This window comes from Myxocyprinus asiaticus, chromosome 7, assembly GCF_019703515.2.
Source record: "Myxocyprinus asiaticus isolate MX2 ecotype Aquarium Trade chromosome 7, UBuf_Myxa_2, whole genome shotgun sequence".
Classification (NCBI taxonomy): Eukaryota; Metazoa; Chordata; class Actinopteri; order Cypriniformes; family Catostomidae; genus Myxocyprinus; species Myxocyprinus asiaticus.
The window spans coordinates 22,174,447-22,193,204 of record NC_059350.1 but is presented as its reverse complement, the minus strand read 5'-3'; the positions used below and the strand labels follow the sequence as shown (position 1 = coordinate 22,193,204).

At 36.7% G+C, this 18,758-nt stretch overlaps 1 pseudogene; it reads left to right on the top strand.

The window, feature by feature from the left end:
* LOC127444318 (dehydrogenase/reductase SDR family member on chromosome X-like) overlaps positions 1-15,268 on the top strand; it is a 94,537-nt pseudogene extending 79,269 nt beyond the window's left edge.
* Positions 15,269-18,758: the final 3,490 nt, after the last annotated feature.

Here is an 18,758-nt window from a genome sequence, read left to right as displayed (position 1 = left end):
GACTTACCTTGGGAGCTGTATCGTTAAACAGAATATTCCTTTCATCATATATATAGAAAACTTTCAAGAGAGAGAGAAAAAAAGCTCTTGTTCATCTCAGGGTTTCCATTAGTCGGTAAATAATGGTTATTGACTGTTAAAATGTTATAATGTCTGACAAATTCAAAAACTGTTGGACACAGTATGTGGTGAAAATACAAGAAGGAGACCAGGCTTATGTGCATCTCAAGCTGTAGAGAAACACTTATTTTAATATTTATTTGTAAATATTCTTTTGCCCTCTGTTTTTGTTTTGAATTTTTTGTTTTTATTTTAACTGGATGCTAATGACAAGAAGTTTTTTTATTGTATTTTTTATTTTTTATTTTATAGAAAAGCAGCTATAATGAACACATTTTTTTTGTTCATTTGACTTGACTGTGTCATTATTATATTGCATATTATGCATAGTTCAAAATAAACACCAAAATGAGATAACCAGATTTTTTCCAATTTGTCCGGCAAACTTTATAATTCCCGGACATGTTTCCGGCATCAGAATTTCAAAATTTCCAAAAACAAACAAACGCAACGGCAGGGTTGCCGAATTTCCGGTGAAGTACTACACTACCCACAATCATGAAGTGACGACCTTCATGGATCCACTAATCAGATACAGAATTTGGGCATTTGAAAAAGTGACTGCCCACTCCCAGTCGTGCAGTTCATTTGTAAATTATTTGTAAAACATTTTTACTTTATAAACATTTACAATGTATGAATAGTCTCAATTTTAGATTAGTACTGCAAAAATATTAGCAAATAATATAATGAATGATTTGTAAAAATTGATAAAGATGTGTGGCCTTTACAGACCTTGGTTACTAATTGACCCTTCGCTAAGCTCCGCCGCACTTGGTTACAGTTGCTCGCTCTGACAAGCCTTGCAGAACTTCCCATAGGAACTAGTTGGAGATTGCGGTGAACTGTAAACTATAAACCTATAAACGGAATTGACAATATTCTTATGTGGGCTGAAATAAAGAGTGACATTTTAAAGCATATTTATCAGATTTTTTTTTTTTTTTTAAAGAAATTGTTCAATTACACAGTTATTTGATTAAAAACTGTGAAGACTGAATCAGCATAGAGGCAAACAATTATCTCAGTCACTTGAAAGAGAAAAGCGTCATTTGATGGCGATTCACACCTGATACATTAGAGTTCAAATTCAAATGGGCATTAACAAATGATCTGTTAATCATTATATAAATTTTTTTTAAATCATTTGTAGATATTAAAAAGTGCGAGGCCAGATAGGAACAAAAGTGTAATAATATTTGTAAGTATTTGAATTTACATCACATAATGCTTAACAGATCGTTAGTTAATGTGAGTTAAATTCATTAGTAAACATTAACAAGCACATTTTTCTGATATTTCTGTTTGATTTACATTAACTAATGATCTAAGCATTATATAATGTCTGTTAATGATTTATTAATGAATACCAGCAGGGTTGGGAGGGTTACTTTTGAAATGTATTCCACTACAGATTACAGAATACATGCTGTAAAATGTAATTTGTAACATATTTCGTTTGATTACTCAAGGTAACATATTCTAAATACTTTGGATTACTTCTTCAGCACTGGTAGATTTTTTCACTTGTTTTGACTATAACAACTTTGCCAGTACAATAAGAAAAAATACACATGTTAAAAATACATTCTCTGAAAATCCTAAATATCTTATGCAGTGTTGTTTCTAAAACAAGATAAATCAAATTGATCTTGTTTTAAGGATTTTTAGATATTTTTACAGGAAAACAATACAAAAATTATTATCAAGAATAAGATTTTTGCCCTAATATCAAAGGTCTTACTAGAAAAAAGAAATTATGATCCAACGTGAATTTTCTAGATAAAAAAATATGATCGTGCCTGTTAACGTGCATGTAAAATGGCTAGAAATAGCATTTTAGCTTAGCGTAAAGCTGACAGTTTACACAAGGTTTAGTTCTATTTCTTGTGCTCCAAATTTACTTCAAACGTACTTCTCTGTCTGCTCGTATGAATGTAACACATCATAAGAAAGTGTTTCACCGCTGTTCAAATGCACTTTGGATCACACAATTTACATGTATAAATGTTTTCCATCTGAAAGGACTAAATATTAAATGAAACAAATGACAATAAAATGCAAAGTAATCTCTTCAGTAATCAAAATACTTTTTGAATGTAACTGTATTCTAAATACCAATGATTTAAATTGTAACTGTAGTGGAATACAGTTACTTATATTTTGTATTTTAAATACGTATTCCCGTTACTTGTATTTCATTACTCCCCAACCATGACTATCAGATATACATACCGGGTATGTTAGATTATTTGTGAATGTGACACATGATGATCACATCTTTTCATACGAGACATTTCTTCTTAGCAAGAACATGAATTAAACAGAAAGAGGCACATTAAGAACATTAGCAGAGGAAATGGTTTCTCACTGGTTCCGATTCATATGAAGATATATAATATCTATAATATACCTTTGTGTTGGTTAAAAAGTTAAATGATGTCAAAAAAACATATCAATAAACCAGCAATACATAATCCATGTTATTCAGAGAGCTGCATGCGATAGGGCATATGAAGTTCATAGCTTTCCAAACCAGAGGCAATAGTGACTCAGAAAATCTCTTACCAAATCACCTGTGTCCTCACACATGTGCCAGTGTAATCTTTAATGTGTGAATAGTATTTTGATCAAGTCTAAAAGTATTGTACTCTGTGTCCTGCATGTCTGTTCTGTTCACAATATCTCTGTTATGATGTTCCTTTATGTCTCCAGCTGGCATTATGCTTGTTCCTGAGAGGAGGACAGAAGATGGGTTTGAACTGCACTTTGGGCTTAACTATCTGGGCCATTTCCTGTTGACCAGCCTGTTGCTAGATGTGCTGAGGACATCAGGCAAATCTGGGAAATGTTCACGAATAGTGATTATGTCTTCAGCTACCCACTATGGAGGAAGATTAACTCTGGACAACTTGCAAGGAAGGTAAGATTAGAATATATTTTGCATTACATTTGAGATTCTCATTTTGCCCCAAGCATTTGTCTTTCAATGGACAATGCAAGCTGAATCATATAGGGAAAGTTCACCCCAAAATTGATATTATGCCATCAAGTACTCACCTTCATGTTGTTCCAAACCCGTATTAAATTTTTTCATCTGTGGAACACAAAAGGAGATGTTAGGCAGAATGTTAGCCTCAGTCACCATTCACTTTAATTGCACCTTTTTCCATATAATGTAAGTCGATGGTGACTGAGGCTGTCAGTCCCTAACTTTCTGCCACAGTACAAAGAAAGTCAACAAGAAAGCAACAACTTTGAGCAACAACAGAATTTTCATTTTGGGGTTAAATTGTCCCTTTAAAGACAGTGATTTAGTCTTATTACTCTTACTTTAAGAATGATATGATTCTTTAGTCCCAGGGCAAAAACTATTTTGTTCAACCTTGTCTCATATTAAACTCATATCTTGCTGTAATTAGGACCTGTGTTGATGCCTGCTTTACTCTTCAAAATATTGCCACTCCTGTAACCTATTTTTCTCAGGTCTGCTTTTATTGCTTTTCAGTCTTGAGAGTCCTTAGCCATTTCTGCAGTTGTGTACTGCAGAGTCTCGCTAGTGCTCAAGGACACGGTGGCTATAACTTGCAGCATGAATCAGAGCACCATGCATCTATTGATTGAATACTGCAAAGCCTCCTGGGAGGCAGAAAGGGGCAGTTATGAGCGTTAAAATAAATACTGACAAACAACAAATCCAATACAGTAAACAAGGTTCCTGCCTGCAACTGGTGATGACTTCTTGTCACGCTGTATGTTTAGTGTGTGTGGGGAGGGGTGCTCATGCTGTGTGCTGGCACAGAAGATTCCTAATAAATGTGTCTTTCAAGGTGACAGAGGCAGAGAGGACGGGGTGGGCGCAAAGACATCTGCTGGTATAAATAACGGATAAATGAGTCAGCTGAAAGATTAGACTTGGATTCTTCATTCTAGGACATTCTAGGACTTCTATAAACTGAACTTTTTTTTTGTGTAGATATCCCTTCAAGCACCTTTTAAATAGAGACCACACCCATTTAGTTGCATTGGTCCATTCTGTTATACAATGCTCACTTTTAATGATCCAGTCAATTGATGTTTTCTTCATACAAAGCAAGTCAATGGGGAACTAAACTTTTAAGCTCCAAAAAGCACATAAAGGCAGCATAAAAGTAATCCATCTGATTCTAGTGGTACATTCCAAGTCTTCTGAAGAAATACGATAGCTTTGGGTGAGAAACAGACCAAATTTTACATCCTTATTCACTATAAATTTTGACATCTTTCCCACTGGCAACGCCACAATGACGTTACCTCTTGCATGTGCAAACCCATCCTTTGCACTATGTTCCATTCGGAAGTTATCATCCATATGCCCTTCTATGACTTTACCTTCCACGATGTGAGCTTAAAAGAGCTGAAAGGTGTGGGCTTAAAAATAACAGTCAAATGTAACTCACTTTTTAAGTCATTTTTTATGTGAAATTCTGTTTGCAATGACCCTACAGCCTGGATACCATGATTGTACTGAAGTGCCCTGTGAAGGCATTATTTATAGTTTTTTAAACACACTGCAGGCTGACATCACTGTAGGTGATGCTTTGACGCTGCACGAGGTTGCCAGGTTCTCCTTCACGGTATCATTATACATCAATAAGACATTGCATTTTAATTTTGTAGTGTTTAACATCAACCTTTTGGCGACTTTGGTACACTTTCCAACTCCATCCGTGAAGCAGACTCCATCTCTGCCTTCAACTTTTTCATGAGCACTTGACCCTACACTCATAAAAAACATTCTTGCTGCACTATAGTCTCTCTCTTGACTAGTACTTTTCTAATACAATTGAAACTTTGTAATGCAGCACTTTTCGTGTTACAGTCTCCTTAAGATTAATCACTTATGTTGTATCATTTCTATAAAAGCGTTTGTTAAATGAATAAATGTAAAATGTAAGTGTAAAGTGGTGGTGGCGTAGTGGGTCAAAACACAGAACTGGTAAGCAGAAGGTTGCTGGATCGATCCCCACAGCCACCACCATTGTGTTCTTGAGCAAGGGATTGTCCCTGTAATAAGTTCACTGTAAGTCACTTTGGATAAAAGCATCTACCAAATGCATAAATGCACATTTTCAAATTATTCCAAAAAAATCATTTTAACTCGTGTCTGCATTTTCAAAATAGCCAAACTAGGAGTAAAAACTGTGAATCTGGCAACACTGTGGGGCAGATTCACTAAGAATGAATTGCGCCTGCTAAATGCACCAGTTTTTTGCATGCGCTAACTGCGTTCGTTTAGCACCTGATTCACTAAAGGAATTATGCAGATCAGGCAACAGCGCAAATGCACCCACAAAATCACTGCTGAATGTAATTTGCATGCACAATTCTGATCTTGCTGTCCGATTCTGAGTGCAGTATAGCTGAGGATGCCACAGACCACTGTATTTGATCCACCCTGCTGGGACTGAACAGCATCACTTTGATCCAGACACCTGGATTATCTTTTAAACATGCTGATCGTGTGCTTGACGACACTGCGCATCTAGATATATGCCACGTTTTAACGCTCTTCAACATCATTTTATGACTATTTGATTAATTACTCCTGAAATGATCAGTTGAAAATGTTACAAACATCTCTTTTAAATAAACTTTAAAATACTTTCATTTGGCGGTAATAGCGCGATGTAAATTGCAATGTAAGTATTCTGAATGAAGCACAATTTTTAATGAGCCTAATTAACATAGAAAGGAGGCATGTTAGAGGGGGCCTGGGTAGCTCAGCGAGTAAAGACGTTGACTACCACCCCTGGAGTTCACGAGTTCGAATCCAGGGCGTGCTGAGTGACTCCAGCCAGGTCTCCTAAGCAACCAAATTGGCCCGGTTGCTAGGGCAGGTAGTGTCACATGGAGTAACCTTCTCATGGTGGCTATAATGAGGTTTGCTCTTGGTGGGGCACGTGGTGAGTTGTGCATGGATGGCTTGAAGCCTCCACACACATTATGTCTCCATGGTAACATGCTCAACAAGCCACGTGATAGCCTCCGTGTCTCAGACACGGAGGCAACTGAGATTCGTCCTCCGCCACCCAGATTGAGGGGAGTCACTACGCCACCACAAGGACTTAGAGCGCATTGGGAATTGGGCATTCCAAATTGGGGAGAAAAAGGGGAGAAAAAAAAAGAAAGGAGGCATGTTTGCATGGAAAGGAATGACAATGACTTCATTTAAATATTGAAGACGCAGCACAATTTCAGCGCTGATTGTGCCTGCTAAACGTGATTGTGGTTGGTTAGTGAATAATACGCAGGTGTTTGCCCCTGTGTCTGGTTTGTTGTAGTCAAGCACAAGGAAGTGTGGATAACAAGGAGACTGTGAATGATTTACATTTTGGTCTGTTTTTCAACCATAGTGAATGCATCAGAAGATGTGGAATAAACAAGTAAAAAAGTATGGATTCTGATCCCCATTGACTTGCATTATATAGAAAAAAACACCTCATACATTTTTCAAAATATCTTTGTGTTCTGCGGAATATAGTCATACAGGTTTGAAACAGCATGAGGGTGAGTAAATTTGTATGAGCGAAGTAAAATTATGAGCGAATGATAATTTTGGGGTGAACTGCTCCTTTAAGCTTAACTGCTGTATTATGAATGGTCCAGTTTGAACAAACCATCAGCAGGCAAATTTTGTAAGGATGGATCCTCTAACATAAATTAAATTAAACTGCACATTAATGGTTATTATTCTATTCCAAATCCTCTAGCTGCAGGCCAGGGTTGTTTTGGATCCAGTTTAACAAGCCTAAAACCAATATACAGTGCTGTGCAAAAATATTAGGCACATTAGATGTTTCACAAAAACATTTGTCTTAAGATAGTTATTTTACATATTCTGCTTTATTTTTTCAATAGGAAATAGAATTTTAGATTCCAAAACATTCCTTTTGCAAACAGTAAAGAATAGAAGAAGAACAAGAAGTCCTTCAACAGATGGTATGGCCCCCAAAGAGCCCGGATCTCAACATTATTGAGTCAGTCTGGGGTTACATGAAGAGACAGAAGCAGTTGCGACAGCCTAAATATATAGAACTGTGGCCAAATTTTCCAAGATGCTTGGAACAACCTATCTGCCAACAACCTTGAAAAACTTTGTTCAGCTGTGCCTAGAGGAGAATTGGTGCTGTTTTAAAAGCATAGGGTGGTCACTCCAAATATTAATTTAGTGTTTTATGTCCTCTTTAGTGTTTTTATGTTTTATGTGTTATAGTGCCCATGGAGCATATGCCCAGAGTAAACTGGCCCTGCTGCTGTTCTCCTGTTGCCTTCAGGACCAGTTTTGGGCCAAAGGAGAACCAGTACAGGTTAATGCAGTGGACCCAGGCATGGTGGACACAGTGCTGTATGACAATCTGGGTACCCTGGCCCAGCTGGCCAAGAAGCCTTTCTCTAAACTGCTCTTCAGGGTAAGGCAAATCAGATTGCCCTCTGTAAAATCCTCATTAGTCAAGTGTACTGGAGGATAATAATTGCTTGGACATATTGGGAATGCCATATTTCATTTAAATACCTTACCAAACTTTGGAAAGTCAGCCAAACTTGGTCTAAATCACTGGGAGCTATGGTTTATGTCTGGGCTTGGCAGAGAATTCTTGAGGTGTAGTATGACTGGAGCTTCAGTTTCAGACCTGTAAGGGGTCATTTTATTTATTTAATGTATTTTCTATTTTTGATAGGACAGAGGGAGAACACAGGAAATCATGGGGAGGGTGGTGGTGAATGAGATTGCAAAGTGATCATTTGAACATCACAGCTCAATGTGTTAGAGCACATTGTGCAAGGCCACCATTTCTATTATGCGTTTGGGGTCATTAATGAAAACTCAGGAATGTTAAAACTGAACTTAGTTATGGAGGCATCAGGTGTCAGTTTCACTTTGAATTCTTATTCATCAGTGTTGTTGCATATCAGTTCAGTCTTTAATTTGCTGTTCTAACATCAAATGTGCAAAACTTTAATACGTTGAATATTCTACCTCAGATACAAGCTCTGTTCCAAAACCTAGTGAGCTGCCTCACTGCCTACAGCCTACATAGGTAGCTACCAAACAAATTAGGGATGTTCAGATATCGGGTCCGATACTGCACCCGATTCTGTGCTCATGTACTTTTGCTCGTGATCGTACTTGTAAAAATGATCCAATATCAAAACATTATACTGTTACAAACTCGCCAGCTAACAACCACACAAATATTACATTGTCTAGGAGAAAATGGAAGGAAGACTAGTTGGGAATCCTAACATAGAAGACTATGTGTTGCCAGAAATATTCAAACCAGCCCATCTGGCACCAACAATCATGCCACGGTCCAAATCACTGAGATCAATTTTTTTTCCTCATTCCCACATTTTTTCCTGATGGTTGATGTGAACATTAACTAAAGCCCCTGACCCGTATCTGCATAATTTTATGCACTGCTGCCACACGATTGGCCGATTAGATAATTGCATGGATGTTTGTTGGTGCCAGATGGGCTGATTTGAGTATTTCTGTAACTGCTGATCTCCTGGGATTTTTATGCACAACAGTCACTAGAATTACTCAGAATGGTGCCAAAAACAAAGAACATCCAGTGAGTGGCAGTTCTATGGATGGAAATGCCTTGTTGATTAGAGAGCTCAGCAGAGAATGGCCAGACTGGTTCGAACTGACAAAGTCTACGGTAACTCGGATAACCACTCTGTATAATTGTGATGAGAAGAATATCATCTCAGAATGCTGGTTTTAATGTTGTGGCTGATCGTGTATATCTATCTATCTATCTATATATATATATATATATATATATATATATATATTTTTTTTTTTTTTATACATTTTCCCTTTTATATCGATTTAAATGTTTGTTATTGAAAAGGTGAGGTATTTAAATAAGCCCATAAGGGTTTCTAACCTCTCCTGCATATCTCTTTTCTATTTTTGTGTTCTTACTTTGTTTTTTTTAATGTTAAGATGCCAAACAAAGAAATAAACTACACAGTACTCCAGACGGAATCTACGCGTGCAGAAAACTCCACAGATTTCCACAGAACTTCGACATTCCACATAAAAGTTCTGTGCATTCCCCATCTCTCCCATGTTTGTTTATGAAATATTTTGGTTAATTTCATGATGCTTTTAGTTAACAATAAGAGTATAGTACTCTCAGTTCCATTTAATACATTATCTGCAATAGAATCAGCGCAGAAAAGGCAAAAAAAAAGTCTGCAGATTCCGTCTGTGCCTGCTAATAAGCATAAAAATACATAGCACACAGCAAAATGTATATATAAATTTTAGTATTGAAAGAAAGATAAGCATATTTATATAATATGTTATGTTTATATGACTTGAAGTTCAGTCATGAAACTCATTCTCTTCTTTGAACTTGTTATCTGTTAGCCAATCGACTTTAGCCAGTCAGCTCGCATGGTGTAAGCTAATAGGTCCTTTGGCATATACATAATTTTTTGCCATGTCCTTTGCCTAACATTTAAATTGCTCAGTTTTGCAGATAAGCGAGTTTCACTGCAGTGCACTGCGACGGTTTTCTCTGAAAATGCTATTTGCTCAGGTGATTGCTGGGGTTTTCTCCTATCAGGTTGCTTGGAAAGATCAGCTTTTGGCCATGATGCATAGAAGTTTGTTTTTAACAAGTTAAGACTTAGACAAATCTGGCAGTGGCACACATAGCTATCTTAGGACATTAGTTTAATAATATCTACACAAAGCTAGGCTAAGTCCCTAGTTAAATAAACTCTGGGCTTTCCTGGTCCAGATACACATTATGAGTCAGATCACTAGTTGTTTAAGCCATTTAGCCAAGCTGGCCCAGTCTTCCTTAGCTAGTATACACTCTTCTGAGCAGCAGCAGTACACAAGTCACAGCAGTAGATCTGCATTGTTGAGGTATTTGTGTTTTTGTTATGTGTTTGTGCAGATTTCCTGCTTTGTTGTGGGATAATATGTATGTCTAATCTTGCAGCAGCATGTCCTACATACTTAATGCAGTATGTCTTGTGTTTGTCTAATTGTGCAGCAGCATCTCCACATGCTAACACAGTATGTCTGTGTATGTACTAACAGTAGCAAGTCGTTGTACTTGCTCTGCATCAGCCGCAGCATAGCAGACCTAGACTGCAAAGACCAAATCCTATCAACATGACATACCCACATTAACATACTAAATAATTCAGAAATAATTCATGACTGAAATATATTTACTTTTCTATTGCCTCATTCTCCATTTTGAATTTTGTTTTTCGCTGAGCTTGTCACAATGTATTTTGGAATTGCCATCTCCGTGAAGGATACATTCCTACATTTTGGAACAGCATTTGCTTTTGTCAGAAGTGCACATTTAATGCTTTAAAATGCTGCTTCCATAGGCAGCTCACTAGATTTTGGAACAGAGCAACAGTGTGCCTGCGTGAAACATGCTTTAGAGTGACTGACAGTAGCTGCTATGCAACCTGCACTCATAAATGACAATGCTTTATGAAAAACCCACCAGCCCCAATATGTTGCAATAAGACCTTGTGACAGCATAGTGTGTCTTAGGAGACACTGTTTTCACTCTTTCTTTTCTTCTTCTCCATCTGTTTGTCAAACCCAATCACTTGGAATTCATCTTGAAATCTAAAGATTTGGAGCCGCTATGTCAGGGTGAACAGTAATTGGATTTATCTTGTCTCTTTGTTTCAAAGGTGTGTGTGTGTGTGTTAATGAGAGGTGATTCTTTCATCTTCTTTAAAGGGTAATGAAACCCCAAAACACATTTTTTGAGATGTTAACATATATGTACAGGTTGCACATCATTGAAAACAATTATAGCACTCATTATTTTTATTGTTAAGGGTAAAGTAGTTATTTTTATAAGCCATTTCATTCTTTTGGTTTAAAAACGAAACTTGAAGCAACATCATAATGTATGATATATATGCGTTATATATATAAACTCTGAGTTGTGGTTTGTAGTAGAGTACGCCATTCGATTCTGAGTGCTTCTCCAGGTGCATGAGAAGGAACAATTCCATCCAATCACTGTGCTACCTGAGCTCGCATTACAGCAGAGAATTCAAAATCACACACGGACATGATAGTGTTTCCTGGCTGCTGCAAGCTCAACAGCATTTGGGGAAACAGATCTGAGAGGGACTCCATGGTGAGATCGGATAACAATGGAGAATTCAAATCACATGCTGACGTTTCAGCGGTTCCTGGCCCAGATATGAGAGCGGACTTTTACAAAAAACACTGTGGTGAGATCAGAATCACTCATCAGAATGGACCGCAGTCGATAACTGGAACAGAGCGAGCACATTTGTTGGCCGAAGTTCTGCTACTCGTGCTCCAATCATGAAGCAGCATAAAAACACATATATTCCATCGCGTCTTCTCTAATTCTTGCATTCGTTTGATAATGAGAAGGATTAAGGACGGCATGTTCAAAAACAGAAGACAATGATGAAAACTGATATCATTTTCACATGCCTTTCATGAACTTTTTTAAGTCTGAGGTGTGAAGGTGTGGTACTGAACTAGAGGGGTTTCATGACACTTGAAGAATATTTGTTACACCTCTTGAATTTCAGATCAGTGGAAGAAAATAGTAACAAGATTGCAAAAGAAAAAATAAAACAAATGTGAATTAATTAACTGATATGTATATAATTGCAGGGCTGGAGCTGGTCAAATTGGAGAAACGCTATACGTGGTTTGTTATTCGTTATCTGTCTAGTGTTTTATTATTAGTTAATATTTGCTATTAACCGATGTTGACCGAAAGTTCGATAACATTGCTTATGTTTTTCCTTTATTTAGCTTATAGAAATAAGAGACAGCCTACAGACCCAACCAAAGAATTGGTGGTGTATTTAGTTTCTGCCTCATCCCTGACCCCTTACAAACTGAATTTTGCTGTAAACTTTTTTTTTTTTTACACAGACTGATTTTCTGACATGATCAGTAATTGATTCCTCAAGCCAGTCACAGGCTTTCTCTTTGACTCTCTATATCAACTGAGCATGTGCTAAAATAAATTTTAAGGTGATCAAAATAGCAAACCGCAGCGTTTGATTGTGTTGCACCTTTTGCCACAGTATCATATTATTCATTTTCATGTGTGCACACCTCTTTTTATTTATGCAAAACTGGGCAGCATATGAAAAACCCAACAATGGGCTGTGACCTTCGCCTATTCTCAAGAGGAGACCACAAAAGATAATTCAGTGTGTTCATTGAATACAAATTTAATTTCCGTAAAACTTGTAGCCCTGTTCAGGTAGTGTGTGTTGATATTGATTTTTTTTTATAGTTATCAGCATGACAATATCCTTTTGCAGCTTGTAAAGAAGTTAGGTTGAGTCATGGTTCAGAGTGTACCATTATGAATGTTGTACAGACATTCCTGCATTTCTTGGGGCTGCACGAGGATAATTGTATTTATTTGTGAATTCACTTTATTTTTTTTAAATGCCTAACATATATTTGTGGATCTCACTCGATTTATTTGTGAACCAACTTTTTATTTGTAATCTCTTTCCATTTGTATGTTAATATGAAACAAAAATATCCCATAGTGGAGTACTCAAGACCTTAATTGGGTGTGTCAGACCATGTCCACACTAATATATTTTAGTTTGAAAAAGCATATTTTTCTCTACTTTTTGGCCTTCCGTCCACACTGAGACAGCGTTTTTGTCCAGCGAAAATTTAGCTTTTCGGCTATCTTCGCATTGCAGTGCGGACATGAAAAAACAGAGATATCTGAAAGGGATGAGGTATTTTTTTTTTTTTTTTTTTTTTTTTTTGTCATGTGACGCAGTCATGTGATCCATTCATCCTAAAACAATCAAGATGGCATCCCATGTTGTAGCGGTGTTGTTGTGCCTGCAATCCACTTTGATATTGTTGTTAAAGGTAAATCTAACTTTTTAAAACCTTCACATTGCATTCCTTCAAAGGCGTCAGGAAGTTTACTCAGAATTGCTGTCCTGCAACAGAACATGAGGACAGTTGTAAAGTGAAAAGTACCTCTATCGCATCAGTGGAAAGATGTGGTAGGGAATGCATGTTCCACATTAACGTAACATTTAGAAGAAAAAAAGAAAGAGCTTGTTTTTAAAAAGCTGCATCCTCCATGGTGTGGAACTGATCCTCCGCTAAACCCTGTTTCCTACGTATAGAGAGAGAAGCGTTTGCACTGAGAAAATTACATAAATTATTAAATTACACATTTATCAACTGTGTATTTATATTTAGTAAATAGTAGCCAAAAATATTCCCAGTATCCAGTGGATTGAAAAGCAATGCAGAGCAGATAATATAGGTAAAAAAAAAAAAAAACATATTTATTGATGAAGCTGTTTCTTGGAAATGTACATGACTGTTCAAGTACATTAATTTGGGCTTTATTTTGAATCAATTTTCAAATCACTTTTCCATAAAAATGTGAATGTTGTGATATTATCAGTCATGACAACTCTCAGAATAAATTTATAGTGAATATACAAAGTTAGTAGGTTTGGTCTTGGCGGAATAGATCTGCTTACTCTGCCGCTACTGCTTGTCCATTTTACTTAAGCAATGTAGCACTGAATTAAGCCAAGCTTTTAAAAGTGTACTAGCATTTCAGTGCATTTTTTAACATACCACATGACACACACAAGCCTTCCACAGGGAAGCTTAATGCATGCAATGTAGTCTATTAGACAACATCACCTTGCTTAAATGGCAATAGAGACAAGATATAGGGCTGCACACACAGTCCTCAACTCTTTGTGCAAAACATGATGATGGTAACAATCAACAGATAATTACTTTGATCATGAATGGGTAATTTTGAGTAGAAAATGAACTTAAAAAATAAGATGTTACCAAACCTAACAAGTAAATCAACAATAAAAAGGTGTAAATCAACTTGCAAAGAGTGAAACCATGCAAGCTCATTTATTATTCAAGGCACACCAGCTTCGAAATGTTGAGTAAAATTTACTTATTTCATTTACCTGTGAAATTTACTCAAATTAGCAAATAAATATGACAAGATTTTCTACTTTAGGAGTGGTACATGATGATACTTTGTAAAGATAACAAACAATCATAAATAATATTTACTTATAATCAAGTTCACGCTTTAACTTATTCAATGTAGAAAGTACTTAATTTTTTCTGTGATATTTACCACGAAATCGTTTTATTTCAGTGTACTGCTAGAACATACACAGACATGCTGTTGAGTGTGTAAGACATGCTGCTGCGGTGCAACTAGACCTATCATCTATGAAAAGTTTTCCATACTGTATATCACCCACCACTATGCATTTTTACATAGTAAAAAAAAAAAAAAAAATCACCAAAAAGTGATTTTATTCTAGGATTTTAGAAGATATTTCCCCTCGTTTTTTTTTATTTTTTTATATCAGACCATCTAATGTGTCATCTCTGATGAAAACTCCCAACCTTCCTTACAGCTGTGTTGACTTGATGTCCAATTGCTTTCCATTCACAGACGCTTGCAGAAGGAGCATCCACGGCCATCTATGCTGCAGCTGCCTTAGAGCTGGAGGGAAGTGGAGGACTCTATCTTTACAATGGTCGAAAGACAGAGTCTTCAGCGATTTCTTATAATGAGCAGCTGCAAACCAGGCTATGGAATGAGAGCTGTGCTCTAGTGGGCCTCCAACAGGCCTGAGAGAACATTGCTCAAGCATTGAGCTCTTGGTTGGCATCCCAATGATTTTGGCCATGCTGATCGCTCAGTAAGACCTTGGTACTTTACCTCATCTTCTATTTCATATAGCATTCATCTGAAGAACAATTAAATCTCAAGTTATCAAGATAGTACACCTATTTGCCAAATTGTCACTTTCAAAAGCAATTAGTTTTTCTTTAAGTCATCTCATTACAGTTATAGTGTTCATTTGTGTGAGGAGCAAACTTTGGTGGTTCCTCAAGTTTTCAGAGGCACTGCAAAATCAAGAAAATAACTTCAACTTATCCGTCACGTATATGAACACGTGCACCATTTCTGTCCTAATAATGCTAATCCCTGTTCTGGAACTCCTCCACACTTGGAAACTTTCTCAACAAACCTTTCCTGAAATAAGTAAATAAAACACGTGATTTTTGGCAGTTCCACTGATTTCCAATTGGATTTCTTCAATAAAGACTAAGAAAATCAAAGGATAAAAGGATTATATGTGAAATCTTAAGCTGTCTAAACTGGGCAAATATCAGCCTGACTCTGTTGATTCTCTTTTTCGCTCTGGGATTTTGCGTCTCTCTTTGTTAGTACAGTTGTTTATCTTCTATGGCTCCTCCTTTGGGTTATTCCATCTGTCAGTGTCAATCCTTGCTATGCCTACCGCATCTAATGGTCTAAACACAAACTGAAGAAGGGCTAAGGGGGAAAAACGTTTGTCTGTCTAAGCCCTTCATTTTTCATTCCTCCACTGCAATTTGAAATGCTGTGTTTAGAATCTTCCAGAAAAGAGATTGCTTCCTTGTTGCCAGATGCCTCACCGTTGTCCATCTTTTTGCTTCCCTGGGGATAGTTCATCCTACTGTTCTGTTTGTGACTGTAATGTGTTCAGAATTTGTAATACTAATGTCTTACCAGTGTGTAATAATGTAGTTTTGGTGTTTTTCATTTTAATCTTGCTTCTGAGCAGACCTTGGCTAAATAAAACTCTAAAAGAATAATTTTCTTTTTCTTTTGAGTTGTTGATCGTTAACATTTAAGAATTTTTAAAATGTATTTATTCAAAGTCTGCGTGCAATAACCAACTGCTGATTGATTCTTGAACTAATGGGAAATTGTAAGATTTTCTTACAGGAGATGTTGCTTCCTCAATATAAATGTATAAAAGTACTGTAAAATAATTTCTTGAATTACATTTACCCAATGGTGTCTGTAACAACTTAAGAGGTGTTGTCACAAGTTTGGCTGCTTTGGATAAAGTGCTGGATAAATGTACTGGTGTCAAAATGTGCCTGTAGTTTATGTGATTTATGTGACATCAATTATGCAGTTGTTTTGACCAAATGCATTCCCAGAAAGCTATACATGTATGTATCGTCCAGCTAGTTCTGTTCTTTTTCTTTGTTGTAAAATGAACAGTATATGAAGCTTTTGGGGGAATTAGACAAAATAGTCACGCATTTTTATTGCTTTTGAAAATGTGCTTTTATCTCTGTCTAGTGTTGTTCATGGTACTGTAAATATGCATTAATCAGTCCAAGTGCTGCTGTATTATAATGTATTTAGCATTATAGGAAGTGTAATTGACTTCCTTTGCACAGATTGTAATGATCAAACAGATTAATTATATGGTTGTATAACTGAGAAATTAATTTATAAAAATATTTGGAATCACCAAATGATAAAAAGTTGATGATAAATGAATCAAGAATTGGTCTCAGTACAAAATGTGCAAAGAGGATTGTGCGTACTTAGCTTCTCAGCCACATGCACTGTGAATGAGCCCAATGTATCTGTCATTTGTGTATGTGAGAGAGAGAGAGAGAGAGAGAGAGAGAGAAAAGAAAAGAAAAGAAAGTGAATGAGTTTCTTTTTAAGGCACTTGTCTAAATAATAATAATAATAAAAAATAAAAAAATAAAAAACACACACTTTTATTCCTGTTGCAGTATCTGTTTTTGTCTTTTTTTTTAAATATCCTACAAATGGTGAAGCAAAAATGAAAACATGGGATGTGAAATCCAATTTATATTGTAAGAGTTGTAAAAACTGTGCAAGGCTGGTCAGTTGGCTTTTCAAGGATACAGAGCAGTAGTTATACATTCTGATGATGTTTATGTTTTAAAGTTATAGATGTAAGTTTTTCTTTTAGCAGACGGTAAAGTCGTTTCTAAAAGATGGCCGTTGAAGGCTATGTGTGTGTTGTGACCCAAAATCCACTACTAGAGTGGATGACTCATGTGAGATTTTCATGTCATTAATGCCGTAGGCAGTACATCCTAGCGCACACACTCAAACACACACAAGCATATGCAAGACTTACCTCCCTCACATATTTAAATACTGACACACAATCCCTCGCTGATCAGATGCATTAAGATAAGGCCTTTTAAAGCTGTTTTCACCAAACACAGTGCTGTTTTTCCAACGAAAAAGGACTTTAAGCACAAATGTATGTCTACTAATGTTCATTTCAGTTAAATTTATTTGTATAGAGCTTTGCAGCAATACATGTTGGTCCAAAGTAGCATCACATTGTGCCTTAGAAACCCCACTGTAAGCAAGCCAAAAAAGCGACCTTCCCAAGAAACCTTGGGAGGAACCAAGATTCAGCTTTCACATATGGGGCACAGGTGTGGGTTTGATGGCAGGCCAGATGTAGGCATGAAAGGAGCTAGTAAACCTTGGGATGTTGGTGAAGATAAATAATGGGAAAAAGATTCTAGTGCCTCTAACAAGGAAAGGGTTTATCAAAGTAATCATGGATTTTTGGGATATTTAAGAGTTTTCACATATACCTTATTTGTGGAGTTGTAATCTAACATTTGCATTTGATTTGTGAAGAATTTAGGGTTAGGGTCAGGCTTGAGGTTGGGGTTAGGAACATAATAAACAATCATTTTAGGTGTAGGGTTAGGGTGATGATTATTTGATAGGAACATGGTTCATGAATTAACAAATGGTGTTGATTCAAGAACATGTCATACTTGGGTAAATCATGTTGTCAAGCTGAGGTCACCATGATATTGCCAAGTAAGACATGTGTCAGGATCTTTTGTTGTCCATGAAACAAAATTCCTGTCCTAAGTAATAAACCTAACCCTATTCCTGTGCCTAACCTCTAATATTAACCCTAAACCTAACCCTAAAATCTGACTGGTTAATAGGAATGTTGTTCTAGGGCCCTGGTACTGGACAAAGTCACGGTCACTGCTAAGCTATAAATGTTATCTCTGATGGAATTATCAGTATAATGACATTCATGGAAGTGGAATAATTTCACAGACTCACCTTAGAGGTGACCAGCAGGCTCATCTGTATGCCTTAAACTTTATCAGTCATCTATCAGACTTGCTCTAGATGAAATCTTCTGCTTAATTCTGCTCTCTGTGTGAGTAAGAGAAAGGTATGTGTAAAGGGCTGTTTTCTTATCCATAAATCTCTGATTAGTATCCACGGGCCACATAAGTGTTTGAGGGAGTGTCTCTGTGTATACACTTGACTTGATCCATGTTCCTCTGTAGTTTGTGTTCCAGAAAAGGATGGTTATCTCTAATTTATCACTGCCAAGTCTTGTTACACTTTTCCAGTCACTCCTTGGCCTCTGTGGTGCTCCGGGTGGTGCCCCACTGCATCTGGAATCCAGCTCTTAGTTTCACCTTTCTGATTATTATCTAACCCTGATTTGTAATTTTTGTTTGCTCGATAAAAGACGTACACAGCTAAGTATGGCTGAATGTAATTAATTGGTCTACAGTCACCTTCTCACCATGTAATCAATTGGTGAATAGCCCTCTGTCCACTAATTGAGTGAAACACCTTTGCCAAACAATAGTCTTGCCATTCAGAGCACAATTAATGGCAGGTAAAAATTTGAATTTGACCTGTCAAGACAGGTTTGGCTATAAT